This window comes from Rhincodon typus, chromosome 29 (genome assembly GCF_021869965.1).
Source record: "Rhincodon typus isolate 14 chromosome 29, sRhiTyp1.1, whole genome shotgun sequence".
In the NCBI taxonomy this organism is placed as follows: domain Eukaryota; kingdom Metazoa; phylum Chordata; class Chondrichthyes; order Orectolobiformes; family Rhincodontidae; genus Rhincodon; species Rhincodon typus.
Genome location: NC_063360.1, coordinates 31,139,217 through 31,155,861, shown reverse-complemented (window position 1 = coordinate 31,155,861; position 16,645 = coordinate 31,139,217).

Below are 16,645 nucleotides of genomic sequence, written 5' to 3'. Positions count from 1 at the left end.
ACTACCTTATCTGAACGAAAGCTAAGGGAAGAGTTTATCCTCACTTGATGTCCCAATGCACTATCCAGTGGAGTAATTGGTTATTTAGGGCCCTGGCTGTTTTGTTTTCTACTCCACATCCTCAGGTTTTGAAGATTTCCTGCTTTCCCTTCAGTTGAAATGAGCTACCTCATTATCTACAGGGAATCGAGCCTAAATCTACACTAATCTGGTTCAAATTCACACTTAACCAACAACAGAGACTTCAGGTCAAGCTCCCTAATGCCTTATAATCCCAGTCTCTTGGGAATCTACTCTGACTCTGGTTAAACCTATAACCTCAGGTTAGTTGTATAACAGAAGCAATTTCCTTAAAAAAGCCTCCTGTGGCCTGGGGAAGGAATGAATCACTACCTTTTGCACATCTTTTCATCCATCTGAAGCCTCACCAAAGTCACCCACTTTTGGAACAGGATTGAACCCAAATACCAGGTATCCAATCTAAGCAGGAATGACCCACAGTTTTGAATGAACAAATGTTAGAGAGGGTGGACTATGGACAGACAGCCAGAAAATGGAGCTCCAGTCTAGGTTCATTTCCAAGCTTTACTATTCATTTTTTGCTCTGCATAGTCTATGGAATCTATCTTCATAATTTAGCCCTGTTTTCCCCATTACCATTTCAATGAGACAGTATCCACCATTGCTATTCCTTCACTCACTATGGGCCAAAGGGCCTTTACTCATGTTGTTAAAAACTCTATGAATCTATATTTTCATGCGATATGGGCATCATTGGCAAAGCCAATAGTTTTGTGGAGCACTACGCTCAGTTCATGACAAACGACTACACCTCCCAGTCGCGAACCACTTCAACTACCCCTCCCACTCCTTGGACAACATGTCCATCCTGGGCCTCTTCCAGTGCCACAACAATGCCACCCAAAAACTGGAGGAACAGCACTACATATTCCACTTGGGAACCCTACAACCCAAAGGTCTTAATGTGGAATTTACAAGCTTCAAAATCTCCCCGTCCCCAGCCTCATCCCAAGACCAGCCCAGCTCGTCCCCGCATCCTTGACCTGTCCGTCTTTTCTCCCACCTATCCGCTCCTCCCACCTCACCGATCAACCCCCCATTCCCACTTCCTACCTACACTCACCTCTACTAGCCTCATCTCCGCCTCCTTGATCTGCCTGTCTTCCCTCCCACCTACTTGCCCCTCCCTCCTCACTGACCAACCCCCATCCCAACTCCCTACCTACACTCACCTTTACTAGCTTCATCCCTGCCTTCTTGACCTGTCCGTCTTCTCTCCACCTATCTACTCCACTATCCACCTTCTATCACCGCCTCCCCCTCTCTCTATTTATTTCAGAACCCCCTTCCCCTCCCCCATTTCTGAAGAAGGGTCCAGACCCGAAACGTCAGCTTTCCTGCTCCTCTAATGCTGCCTGGCCTGCTGTGTTCATCCAGCTCTACACCTTGTTATCTAAGGCCAATAGTTGTTGCCCATCACCAACCAAGATGCATTGCCAAGCCATTTCAGAGGGCAGTTAAGAATCGGCAACATTACTGTGATTCTGTAGGCCAGACAGGGATAAGGATGGCAGATTTCCTTTCCTAATGGACATCAGTGAACAAGATAAGTTTTTATAATAATTGACGATAGTTGTCATGATCACCACTACCAGGCATAGTTTTTCTTTTAATAAAAGCATTCCAGATATTTTATTAATTGAAATTAATTAATAGCTGCTGTGGTGAGATTCAAACTCGCTGCATGCCAGTGACTTTATCACTATACCACTGGCTGTGTCAATATCTTGCGCTGCCAAGTTTATGATGCAGGAGAGACAATGCAGCAGCCAAACAGATTAAACACAAGCACCACCAGTGCTGCCCAGCTGAATCAAATTGATTCACTGTTATTATATACCGCAGCCTGTCTTTCTTCCATGGTACAGAAATTAAAGCTTCAATCGTCCAAAGGGAAGACAACAAAGCAGATGGAGAAACTATGAAAAAAAACCCACAGATGGCAACTAGCAGTCTTCTGATCGTAAATACCTATATATTACCAAGACAAAACTTGAGTGTGCACGTATCACCTGCCCAGCCATGTGCTGTCACAATTCAAGTCACGCTTGCTGTCTTTCCAAGGAAATCTTAAAACGAGTGCCCATCTGCTCTCTCTTTCTCTTGCAAGCCGGATGTGAAATATCTCATAGTACTGCTCTGAACAAGGTCAAGAGAGTTCTGTCCTATGTGCTGGTTAACACCTTTCTATCAATTAATATCATGTAACAAGCAATTAGAAGAGATTTCATAGAATCCCTACAGTGTGGAAACAGGCCCTTCGGCCCAACCGGTCAACACCAACCCTTGGAGAATCCCACCCAGACCCACTCCCCCATAATCTACCTAAGCTACACATCCCTGAACACTACGGGCAATTTAGCATGTCCAATCCACCTAGCCTACACACTTTTGGACTGTGGAAGGAAACCGGAGCAAACCCACACGGACACGGGGAGAACGTGCAAACTCCACACAGACAGTTGTCCGAGGGTGGAATCAAACCCGGGCCCCTGGCGTTGTGAGGCAACAGTACTAACCACTGAGCCACCTTCCACCCCAATAATCAGTTATTTGATTATAATTACTTTGCTCTGTTTGTGGGAGCTTGTTGTGCAAAATTGGCTGCTGTTTTTCCCATGTCGCATTAGGGAGGATGCCTCATTGGCTGAAAAGTGTGCTTGGGGTGTTGTGAAAGATGCTACATAAATCCAAGCTTTTCTTTTGAGTCATTTCATAAACACTCAGCTGTGGGATTTTCTGTAGCTCTCCTCTGTCATGTGGAGAATGACTGGTCCTTATTAAGCACATCTCTTTCTTGAAAAGGATAAATTATATGTAATTAATGCAATTAGGAGAAGCTGGAGAAGCACATAAATGAGAAATGATGATTGATTTTGCTGATTGGATAGGATGAAGCACACAGGAATGTGAGACTTCAGAGCCATAATGAGCCATTGGTCATTTGGACCTGTTCCACCATTCAATAAGATCACAGCTTATCTACTTCAGCACCACACAGCTTGGGTTGGAGCAGTCTTTTGTGAAGCATAAGGACTAGTTAATTGGGTAGAATAGCCTAATCCTATTCTATAAATTCAAAGTAATTGTTTTTATATTTTTTTTAATCAACTGATTCAGAGATGTTATTACACATCCTTGGAGCCAGTGGGACTTTAATGCAGGCTGCCTGGGTTAAAGGTAGGGATACTATCACTGCACCACAAGAGCCTACTGTAATTAGATCCATATTTGAGACACAGAAATGTGTACAATGTTATTTAAAAATTAGGGATATGCCACTATTTGAAAAGATCTTATGAAAATAGCATGGATGCAGTGGGCTGAATGGCCTCCTTTCTGCTCAGTTATTCTATGACCAGGAGAGACTGGCCCAGCCTGAGTTCATCTGCTCTTTTAGAGCTGTCCCAGGCTGCAAGTGGATCTCAGATGCCCTTTCTTAACCTTTCAGGTCTCATTGGAGGTTAGGCAACTAGAACATCTGTGGAATAGGCTCCTGTGATGAGAATGCACACCCAATCTGAGGAATGTGATAGGAAGAATTTTTAAGGGAAACTTCCCTTGATGAAGTAAATGGGCACAATATTTTGTTTTTTTTTAAATATAGAATGCCTACAGTGTGGAAACAGGCCATTTGGCCAGCCAAGTCCATACTGCTCCAATGAAGAGCATCACACCCAGACCCATTCCCCTCCCACCTACCCTAAACATCCCTGGGCACTATGGGCAATTTTAGCATAGCCAACTCACCTACCCTTCACATTTTTGGATTGTGGGAGGAAACCAGAACACCTGGAGGAAACCCACACTGACATGGGGAGAATGTGCAAACTCCACACAGACAGTTGTCCAAGGCTGGAATTGAACATGGGTCCCTGGTGCTGTGAGGCAGCAGTGCTAACCACTGAGCCACCATGCCACCCCTTCACTGTACCCCAAATGGCACTTCAAGTTTCAGTCCATATAAATTTGTATTCTAAGAATACCATTTTATAGTCTCTCTTGTGCAAATTAGGTTCACTGCCTCTTTTGACCCAAGAATTTTGGGGATATTAAATGAAAATCCGACATGTAAACAGCTGCTAGTAGCAATGCAGATGTACGTTTTGGCCAGTCGTGATATAATAGTGTCTGAAATCTCACAACCCATGATTTTTGTTTTAATAGTTACATAATTTTATATTTAGATATTCAGAACCTTAGAGTCATTTCCTGACTGTGGATTCTATATTTCCACAGACGTTCTAAGTTCTAAAACTTAGAGTAGGTGCTGCACAGTGAGATTCTCTCACACTTGTTTCCTTGGCTATAATGACTGATCCAGTGTTGGCTGTTGCTGAGGCATATGTAGTGGGCTATAAGACAGGACAGAACTTCTCTTGCTGCTTTAATTGAGTAGATTATGGTAAACTACCTGATGTCTGAAGTAATCTCGAGTGTTTAAGAGGGAAGACTGAATTTGAGGGTTGGCTAAACTTCACAGCTAAATTTGACTCCACTTGCTGATGTTAGTGCTCACATTCTAGTCCTAGCTTCTCTGATGACTTTGAATTCCATCAGGTATTATTCCTGGCCAGGCTCAGTTGGGTGCTCCATTGTCTTGGGTATCATCTGATACAGCACTTCACTCAAACATGCCCTCTAGTGTACTTAGTTTTCTTGAATAGCAATATTTTTGAAACCCCATTTTGTCACATGGAAATCATTTGACCATTTTCCTCAGTTTTCTATAGTTGTAAATGACTTGTCCATTTGAAGATTGAACATTCAAATGGAGCAGAAGTCATTTACAACTGAGGTTGTTGACTTGCTTGCCGAGCAGGCTTGTTTTTGTTCAGACATTTCATCACCATGCTAGGTGACATCATCAGTGGACCCTCCGACGAAGCGACGTTACTCTACTCCGTTTGGAATTTATACTGTCCGGTCTGTTATAGTGAGTAGTGTCATTTCCAGTTTTGATCTGTATGGGTTTGTATATGTGGTCCAATTCTCTGTGTTTGTTGATTGAAGTATGGGTGGAGAACCTTGCCTCTAGGGGATTATGATGTTCTTGTCTTTCTTGAGTTTATCTAGTGCTTTTCTCTCTCCTGTGTTCAGGTTGTCCCCTTTGTTCCTTCCTGTGTAGTGTGCGGACCATAATTTGTTGGATTGTTTGTTGTGTTGCGTCTGTGAGTCTGTTGTCTTTTAATGTATTCTCCAGAGCGGCCATGAAGTCTGTTCTGTTCGCATCTTTGTGATTATAGTTCAGTCCGTGTAATAGGACAGCTTTCTCAGTTTCTGTGAGTTGTCTGTTAGATAGGTTTCTTATCCATATGTCTGGTTTGTTGTTATCCTTGTCTTTGTGGTGGATCAGTTTGGCGAATTTCTCCTGTAGCTTATGTCTCTTCTTAGTTTTGGTTTTGTGTTGATTGATGGTGATGGCCTGCTCTAGGGTTGTAGTCCACTGTTGGTCCGTAAAGTTTAGATACTGTGATTTTTGGCACGCAATTTCTGATTTGTACCTGTGGAGTCGGTTATGGGCATCATTAATCGTTGCTGCATCCGTTCTTTGTTTCACCTATTTGTTTCAATCTCATTCTACTGCACATGGTGCCTTGACCCAGTATCCAGGCCTCTCAAAATTAAACAAACACATTGAGTTTGCAGTATCCGTGGGAGAACAGTAGTGCCAGATAAGATTGGCATATACCAAGGTACACTCAGCTGTCTTAAGGAAAAACAAAGTTAACACTTAAGTTGAAAAGTTGAAAATGGGGTTGGAGGCCAGGAGCAGGTGGTGGCACTGAGCTTGTGGGGACCACAAACACTAGTTAGGTTAAATAGCTTGTTTCTGCGGTATAAGATTCAATGCAGAACAAACTGGAGCTGAACCCAAGACTCATTTTGGTTGTCAAAGAAAGGATATGCATTAATGCACTGCCTTTCACCAATTCAGGATGTCCCAAATTGGTTTACAGTGAAGAAGTACTTTTGAAGTGTACACCGAGTTGAAATGTAGGAACACCCGGCCACCAATTTGTGTAAAGCAAGTTCCCACAGTCAGCAATGTGGTAATGCTTCCCACATCATGCTTTACAAATGGCTCTGCCCTTCATTGAGCCACGAGTGGTAGGGAATCTTTAATACTCATCTGAAAGGGCAGAGAGGATCTTGGTTTAACTTCTCATCCAGAAAACAGTTCCACTGACTATGTAGCACCCCCACTGTGAAACATCAGGCGAGAGTTTGTGGTCAAATCTCTGGAGTGGGACTTGAATCCACGACCTTCTTACTCGGAGGTCAGAGTGCTACCCACTGAGGCCCAGCTGACACCTATTAACATTAGAATACAGATCTGCATTTCATTTTATTCACAAAGCATTCTCTGCTCTTCCCCAAGGCCCGTCCTAACATCACAGCAGCAGCACTGGTGCAGAACACAGCGAGTTCCTGAAGCTGCAAGAAATTGTGAGTCTATTGTGTGTTTTTGACACACAAATGTCCTTTAGGCTTTCTCATGTTTTAATGGACAGAAAAGAATTGCCTCTGAGCAGATGCCTAATATGAATTTCAAAGGATTTGGTATGAAATTGGTGTCATAATAAATTTATGGTGAAATATGTTTGTTGTCCTATTTTTTCCTTTAATACACTGCAACTAATGCATCATGGGGCCACGTTATGCTTTACGAAAATCATTTTTAATACATTATACCCTATTATTATTGTGTAGTGCCAATTATTCACTGGCAGTGAGAAAATCTTGGCCTGAACTTCCTTAATACATTAAAGAGAACAGCGATATATGGATTACAGAACTTGAATCATTATAATTCATTAAACCTTCTCTCCTACCAGGAGACTACCAAAAAATACATCTGTAGTCTCATTTACACAAGCCTGTTAATTTGGATTGAATCTAAATGAAGGGGGAGATCAAATTCAAAGAATACTGTGTAATCAAGATCGATCTCATCAAAATGTAATTGGACTTTTAACATTTGCAAGGTGTTATCCAGAACCCAAGGTCAAGATAACACTTCAGGATACCAGCAAGGTTGAAAAGGATGGATGTGAAGTTGACGTAGGTCAGGAAGTGTTAGTTAAGTGACAGCTATCTTGGATTATTTTTTAAGGTTATTAAAAGGCCCAAGATTGGGTAGGGTGGGATGGCAGGTCAGTGGTTAGCACTGCTGCCTCACAGCAGCAGTGACCTTGCTTCAATTTTAGCCTTGGGTAACTGCCTGTGTGTACACTCTCTCCATGCCTGTGTGGGTTTCCACTGGGTGCTCTACTTTTTCTCCCAAAGTCAAAGATGTGCGGATTAGATGGAATGGCCATGTTAAATTGCCCATACTGCCCAGGGGAGTACAGACTAGCTAAGTTAGTCATGGGAAATATGGGGTCATGGGGATAAGTTTGGTGGGTAGGTCTGGTTGAAATGCTCTTTAGTGGGTTGGTGCCAACTCAATGGGCCGAATGGTCTTCATCTGTACTGCAGGGATTCTAGTTAAGGAGCTTCATGATTTTGAAGACAGTCGGAATGAGTTAAGGACAAGAGATGGTGCAATGAAAGCTGATTTTAGTGCAAAAGTTACAAAAAAAAATCACGAATGCTTAAGATTCAAAGTAAAAACAGTTGAAAACCCCTCCCCCATTTCTGAAGAAGGGTCTAGGCCCGAAATGTCAGCCTTCCTGCTCCTCTGATGCTGCTTGGCCTGCTGTGTTCATCCAGCTCTACACCTTGTTACCTCAGATTCTCCAGCATCTGCAGTTCCTACTATCTCTGAAACACTGTTACTTGAGTTTGAATTGGAATACTGTAGCCAACTAAGGACTGAGAGTTCAGTGTGAGGACAAAGTGAATCATTAACATTTGATTTGATTATCATCACGTACCTGGGTACGGTGAAAATTTCTGTTTTGCATGCAGTACAGGCAGATCGTACCATACAAAGTGCATTAGGGTAATGGAACAGAGTGAGGAATACAATGTTACAGCTGCAGAGAAGGTGCACAAAGAACAAGATCAACATTAAATTTAAAAATTGAGAGATCCATTCAGAAGTGTAATAACAGCGGAGAAAAATCTGTTCTTAAATCTGTTGACACGTGTGCTTAAGTTGCTTGTGTATCTATGTATGTACTTGTGCTGATGTATCTTCTGCTCGATAGAAGAGATTATAACCAGGGTGGACGGCCGTTTGATGACGTTGGCTGCCTTCCTGAGGCAGCAAGAAAGTGTAGATGGAGTCAAGGGATAGACAATAAAAACCAAAAGAACTGCAGATGCTGTAAATCAGGAACAAAAACAGAAGTTGCTGGAAAAACTCAGCAGGTCTGGCAGCACCTGTGAAGGAAAAATCAGAGTTAATCTTTCTGGTCCAGTGATCTGTCCTCAGAACAGATGTGTCAATGGATAGACAGTTGGCTTTGTGATGGACCGGGCTGTGTTCACAACTCTCTGTAATTTCTTTGGAAACCCAGGCTTATGCATAAAAACTGAACAAAGGTGATCTTCAAATAGATTTTTAAATGCCCTAAGAGTACATGAGAAAAGAATAACATGTAAAGTGGTACATTGTCCTGAAGGTGTAATATTAGGAATATGAATCTTTGATCTCATTGACTGATATAATACCTGTAACTTCGGTTTAAAAGAAAACAGCATAAAATGAATCAAGATAATGTGTTTTAAAATGGCTGGCAGAGGTGATGTTTCTAAAAAAAAATCTTTGATGTGGATTGAGACATGTCCAACCAGATCCCCTGCAAGATGTCACGCTTGCCATCTGGAAATACCCATCCAACTCACAGAAGTTGCCAGAAGCAAACTAAACCTACCAAAAACCCATTGTTTGGAAGGATATGAATATTTTCCCATCTGTTACAATAGCATTTTGATAACTTTGACAATGGGAGACTGAAAAACATTTGTTAGCATGGATTGTCTTCAATGTGTGCTAGTAACCACCTATCACATAACCAAAACTTCCCCATAAGAAAAGCTATAAGTTTCTCTGTTTGTTACGATGGACAATAACAAGTAAAAGGTCTGTGGGATGGAATAGTAAGGTTTCTCTGTCTCTGAACTCTTTTCAAGCTAGGACCCCATCTTTGTTTCAAGCTGGAATTCACCACAGGGAAATAGAAATTAAAAATAAAAGCAACTTAAAGATAGTAGTCCTATAGTACCCTGTTTGGAATGGGACAGATTGTAGCTTATAAAAGACGGCCTTCGAATCCCTACACTGTGGAAGCAGGCCATTCAGCCCATCGAGTCCACACCAACCCTCTGAAGAGTGTTTCCTACCCTATCCCCACTACCCTGCATTTCCCATGGCTAATCCACCTACCCTGTAAATCATTGGACTGTTGGAGGAAACCGGAGCACCCAGAGGAAACCCATGCAGACACCGGGAGAATGTGCAAACTCCACACAGACAGTCACCTGAGGGTAGAATGGAACCCGTGTCCCTGGTGCTGAGAGGCAGCAGTGCTAACTATCAAGGTGCCCTTCAGAAGAACAACCAGTTACAACCACATCAGAACTTCAACATCACCAAAGGACCTTTAGAATGTTTAATTCCTTTCGCAACTCTAATTATCTTATCTAACTCAATCTTCCCACGATAGGGTTATGCTAGAATCTTTTCTGTTTTTGTAGTCTGTGCGTATGTTTTGGATGCAAGAAGATTTTACTTTTTCGTTAAGTTTGTGTATTTTGAAAACTGCAGAGAATATTCTGCCCCACAGAGAAACTGCTAACATGGTGTCAAGTTAATTTCCAGTTCTGGAATAAAATCACCAACAAGAAGAAAAATAGGACACAGATTGAGTGAAAAAGATGTGCTGATATTTATTTCTTTAAATCTGGACATTTAATCTAATAGCACATTTACTAAATCCAGAAAAAAAATTAGTAGTGGATATCAGGTGTGCTTTAGATATCATAGAAATGTTACAGTGTACAAGGAGGCCATTCTGCCCACCATGCCTGCCCTGGTTCTATTACCTGATGCCAGTCTCCTGTTTTTTTTCCCATTTCCCTTGCACACCATTTCTATCCATATAAATCATATAATGCACTCTTGATTGCCTTACTGAACCTGCCCTTACCACATTTCCAGGCAGTGCATTCTATACTCGCTGTGTGAAAACATTTTTTGTCTCATCGCTCTTGCTTTGTTTGCATGTCACTTTAACCCTATGCCCCCTTGTTCTTTTTCTCTTATGAGTGGGAAGGGTTTCTCTCTATTCAACCCGCTCTTGATTTTGAAAACATCTAGCAATTCACCGTTCATTCTTCTCTCCAAGGAGAACAGTCCCAATTTCATAAATGTATCTAAGGTAAATTTTACATTGAAAATTTTGGAGATTACGTAGAAAATGCTTCCATTTCCAATTGGACTTTTTAATCATCACAAGAGAAAAAATGCCCTACCTAGAAGTTTGTTGATGTGATGATTGTCTTGACAGTGTTTGAACTTTGACAGCGTTTGAATACCTCAGTATTTTCTAACTACTTTTTACAGGATGCTTTCCCAAATTTGATCTGACTTAGCTGTTTTCAGGGTTGCATAACAGGAATGTCAAATTGGTAGGTACAGGAATGAGAATATTGCTGTCTCCCTCCTGCTCACCTCCATATGCCTGATCTGCCTCCTCCTCTCTGTTAGCATCATTCCCTCTCTCCTAACTGCCTGCCTCCGCTTCTCCTGATTTGTCTCTCTCCACTTTTGATTCCTTTTCACAACTGTGTCCCCTTTTTGATCACTGCCCTTGCCTTTGTGTTATACTTTCAAGGAATGTAGATCTCATTGGCACCTGTTGCCCATCCTGAATAGTATTGAACTGAGTGGCTTGCTGGGCCATTTCAGAGAACAGTTGAGTTAATCACATCGCACCAAAATCACTGACACACAGCCTCACTGAGTAACAAGGATAATCTCTGGAACTCTGAGGTTAACTTTAACCTCTCAGACATCACCATTCCTTTCATTCAATAGGAACCCTTTTGTTTATTGGTTACATATTTGGCTGTTGGATTGAGGGAGATGGGAACGTAATGATGGAGCCATCAGGCTATTGACATCGGAGGCAATTCAAAAGAGGTTCACAAGGCTGATTCCTGGGATGAAGAGGTTGACTATTAAGAATGGCTAAACAGATTAGGCCTTTATTCATTAGATTTTAGAAGAATGAGGGGTGATCTTATTGAGACATACAAGATTCTGAGGGGTTTTGACAGGGTAGATGTTGAGGAGATATTTCCATGAGTTGGAGAATCTCAGACTTGGGAACATGGTTACAGAATGAGGAGGGTGGTGAATTTCTGAAATCCTCTACCCTTTCTTTATTGACTTAGAACATAGAACATAGAACAGTACAGCAGAGTACAGGGCCTTTGGCCCACAATGTTGTGCTGACCTATTATCCTACTAAGATCAACCTACCCTGCATACCCTACATTTTACTATCCTCCATGTGCCTATCCAAGAGTTGCTTAAAAGTCTCTAAAGTATCTGGCACTACCACTGCCAGCAACACATTCCACACGCCCACCACTCTCTGTGTAAAGAACCTACCTCTGACATCTCCCCTATACCTTCCTCCAATCACCTTAAAATTATGCCCCGTCGTAATAGTCATTTCCACCCTGTGGGATGTGGGCATCACTGGCTGGCCAGCATTTCTTGCCCATTCCTAGTTGCCCTTGAGAAGGTGGTGGTGAGCTGCCTTCTTGAACCGCTGCAGTCCACCTGCTGTGGGTTGACCCACAATACCCTTGGGGAGGGAATTCCAGGATTTTGACCCAGCAGCAATGAAGGAACGGTGATATATTTCCAAGTCAGAATGGCGAGTGGCTTGGAGGGGCACTTATATGGGAACCCCAACCCTTTATCTGCTGTACTTGTCCTTCTAGATGGAAGTGGTCGTGGGTTTTGGAAGGTGCTGTCTAAGGATCTTTGGTAAATTACTGCAGTGCATTTTGTAGATTGTACACACTGCTGCTACTGAGTGTCAGTGGTGGAGGGAGTAGATGTTTGCGGATGTGGTGCCAATCAAGCGGGCTGCTTTGTCCTGGATGATGTCAAGCTTATTGAGTGTTATTGGAGTTCCAACCATCCAGACAAGTGGGGAGTAATCCATCACACTCCTGACTTCTGCCTGGCAGATGGTAGATAGGCCTTGGGGAATCAGGAGGTGAGTCACTTGCCCCAGTATTCCTAGCGTCTGACCTGCTCTTGTAGTCACTGTATTTATGTGGCGAGTCCAGTTGAATTTCTGATCAATGGTAATCTCAACGATGTTGGTAGTGGAGGATTCAGCGATGGTAGCTCAGCACTGAATGACAAGGGACAGTGGTTAGATTGTTGAAGGTGGTCTTTGCCTGGCATTTGTGTGGCATGAATGTTACTTGCCACATGTCAGCCCAAGCCTGGATATTATTGCATTTGAACTGCTTCGGTATCTGAGGAGTCATGGATGGTGCTGAACATTATCCAATCAATGGCAAACATCCCCATTGCTGACCTTATGATGGAGGGAAGGTCATTGAGAAGCAGCTGAAAATGTTTGGGCCTAGGACACTACCCTCAGGAACTGCTGCAGAGACATCCTGGAGCTGAGATGATTGACCTCCAACAACCGCAACCATCTTCCTATGTGTCAGGTATGATTCCAACCAGCAGAAGGTTTGTCCCCGATACCCATTGATTCCAATTTTACTCCGGTTCCTTGCTGCAGCCAAATGCGACCTTGATGTCAAGGGCTGTCACTCTCACCTCACCACTGGAATTCAGCTCTTTTGTCCATGTATGAACCGAGGCTGGAATGAGATCAGGAGCTGAGTGGCCCTGGCGGAACCCAAACTGGGCATCACTGAGCAGGTTATTACTGAGCAGGTTAGGCTAGGGGAGCAGTATGTTCTAGAGTACAAGTCTTCAGTACTATTGCCAGAATGTTGTCAGGGCCAATAGACTTTGCAGTATGCAGTGCCTCCATATGTTTCTTTATATCATGAGGTGTGAATTTAATTGGTTGAAGGCTGGTATCCATGATGTTGGGGACCACTGGAGATGGATTATTCACTTGGACTTCTGGCTGAAGATTGATGTGCTTTAGATTTATCTCTTACATTGATGTGTTGGGCTCTTCCATCATTGTGGATGGGGATATTTGTGGAGCGTCCTCCTTCAGTAAGTTGATTATTTGTCCAGCACGACACATGACTGAGCTTAGATCTGATCCATTGGTTGTGGGATCACTTAGCTCCATGTGTCACTTACTGCTTATACTGTTTTGCATGTAAGTAGTCCTGTTTAGTGGCTTCACCTGGTATGCCAGGCATTGCTCCTGGCATGCCCTCCTGCACTCTCCACTGAACCAGGGTTGATCCCCTGGCTTGACGGTAATGGTTGAATGGGGGATATGCCGGGCCATGAGGTTACAGATTTTGCTCGAGTACAATTCTACTGCTGCTGATAGCCTCATGGATGCCCAGTTTTGAGTTACTAGATCTGTCCAAAATCTGTTGTATTTAGCACAGTGATAGTGCCACACAACACGATGGAGGTTATTCTTAACGTGAAGGCAGGACTTCGTCTCCACAACAACTGTGCAGTGGTCACTCTTACGATACTGTCATGGACAGATGCATCTGCAACTGGCAGATTGGTAAGGATAAGATCAGGTATGTTCTTCCCTCTTGATGGTTCCCTCACCACCTGCTGCAGACCCAAGTTGATGTATTGATAGATATCAATGTTGAGGATTCCCACAGCAATTCCCTCCCTACTGTATACCAGGGGCAGCACCGTGGCTCTGTGGTTAGCACTGCTGCCTCGAACCTGGGTTCGATTCCAGCCTCGGGCAACTGTCTATGTAGAGTTTGTACATTCTCCCCGTGTCTGCGTGGGTTTCCTCCCACAGTGCAAAGATGTGCAGTTTGGGTGGTTTGGTCATCGTAAATTGTCCAGAGATGTGCCGGCTGGTTAGCCATGGGAAATGCAGAAATATATGGGTGGGTCTGGGTGGTATCCTCTTCATAAGGTCAGTGTGGACTCAATGGGCTGAATGGCCTGCTTCCACACCGTACGGATTCTACAATTCTATGATACCACTATGCTGCCACCTCTGTTGGATCTGCCCTGCCAGTGGGACAGGAAATAGCAAGAAATTGTGATGATGGTATCTGGGACATTGTCTGTAAGGTATGAGTATGACTATGTCAGTCTGTGGAACAGCTATCTCAATTTTGGCACTAGCTCCAGCTGTTAGTAAGGAGGTCTTTGCAGGGTCTACCGGGCTGTTTCGATCATTATTTTTTCTACTGCCTAGATTGATGCTGAGTGGTCCATCCAATTTCATTTATTTCTTCAGACTTTGGAGTGTTTGATACAACTGAGTGGCTTGCTAGGCCATTTCAGAGGGCAGTTAAGTGTCAACCACATTGCCGTGGGTCTGGAGTCGCATTTGGTCAGACCAGGTGAGGATGGCAGAATTCCTTCCCTGAAGGACATTAGTGAGCCTCAGCGAGTTGTGGATGGATATAGATTCATTTCTGAAATATTGAAGAATTGAGGGATATGCTTAGCTGATGTGAAAGAGAAATTGAGGCATGGGCAGATCAGCGATGGTCTATAGGATGATGGGGTAGCATTGAGTGAGTGAATGGCTAACTCCTTCCCTATTTTTATATTCATATGTTCTTATGACTTGTATACCAGAGGGCCAGGACTATTGTCCTAGTGCAAAAAGATCTTAGTATCTCAGTATCTTAATATTCTATTTCACATCTTTTCTCGTTTTTAACAAAATGAGTGACAGACAAAGGAACTAATCACGATGTTCCAAGCTGATATCATAGAATGGTTCATCACAGAAAGAGGCCATTCATTCCATTGGGCCTTTGTTGGTACTTTGGTACAACTAGCTAATTAATCCAATTCCCTTGTTCTTTCTAGGCCAGCCAATCTTCTTTCCTTCAAATATTATCAACTTTCTTTTGAAAGTTATTATTAAATCTGCTTTCACAGATTCTGGGTCGTCATAACTCAGCATGTTAAAATGAAATGTTGTGTGCATTTGTCATTGATTCTTTTGCAAAATACCTGTTAAGTCCACATCTTCTTATTTTCAATGATGGACTGAAATAAGAAATGAACTGTTTTAAAGGATCTCGGGTTGATGACTGCACCTTGCAAAAGCAAATAATCTGACCCTCATTGTAAGCATTGTTTACACAGCTGCTGGTTCAAGCAGTGGTAGGAGAAGGTGCAGACAAGCTAGAGCCAAGGGTGTGTATAAATGGAAAGCTACAAGCATCTGATTGGTCTGTGGACTGATGACCAGTTATCATTGGCAAAGGCCTTCTGCCCACTGACAACTCTGACATTAGTTCTAAGATAGCTGAATATAGAGTCATAGAGTCACACAGCACATAAACAGACCCTTTGGTCTAACCAGTCTAGGACAAAGATATTCCCAAACTAAACTAGTCCCACCTGCCTGCTCCTGGCCCATATCCCTCCAAACCTTTCCTATTCATATACTTATCCAAATGTTTTTTAAACGTTGTAACTGTACCCACATCCGCCAGTTCCTCAGGAAGTTTTTTGCACGCACAAACCACTCCGTGTAAAAAAAAAACTTTCCCCTCCTGTCTTTTTCAAATCTTTCTCCTTTCACCTTAAAAATGTGCCCCCAGTCTTGAAATCCCTCATCCTAGGGAAAAGATAATTACCATTAACCCTATCTATACCCCTCGGTGGCTCAGTGGTTAGCACTGCTGCCTCACAGTGCTAAGTACCTGGGTTTGATTCCAGCCTCGGGCGACTGTCTGTGTGGAGTTTGCATATTCTCCCCGTGTCTGCGTGGGTTTCCTCCAGGTGCTCCGGTTTCCTCCCACAGTCCAAAGATGTGCAGACTAGGTGGATTGGCCATGCTAAATTGACCATAGTGTTCAGGGATGTGTAGATTAGGCGGATGGGTCTGGGTGGGATGCTCTAAGGGTTGGTGTGGATTTGTTGGGCCGAAGGGCCTGTTTCCACACTGTAGGGATTCTATGGTTCAAATATAGAACAAGGACTAGGTATTCTATGGTCTATAAACTTCTATAAGATCAATTCTCATCCTTATACGGTCCAGTGAAAAAAGTCCCAGCCTATCCACCCTTTCTAAATAACTCAAACCTCCCATACCTGGAAACATCCTGGTAAATCTCTTCTGAACCCTTTCCAGCTTAATAATATTCTTCCTCTAACTAGGAGCTGTGATAGTGAGAAGGTATCTGACCTCCCCCAGCTCAGGACCAAAGCCTGTTCTCTGCGCTTTAAGCCTGAAGAAAACTAGTTTTGTCTTCCTTCAGCAGTTGCTGTAAGATGTGACTTTGAATTAATAAGTCATAGGTCTTTTATAAATGTGAAATCAGCTACCTTCTGCCTCCACAAACCAGTAAGCGTATCTAGGGAAGGAAGACCGAGAAACAGTGTTCTGATCAGCGCAAAAACTTTCTCAGCAGACCCTATGAATAGAGAGCACTGAACTGTTTTCCCAGTTTTTCTCCATCCATAACACAG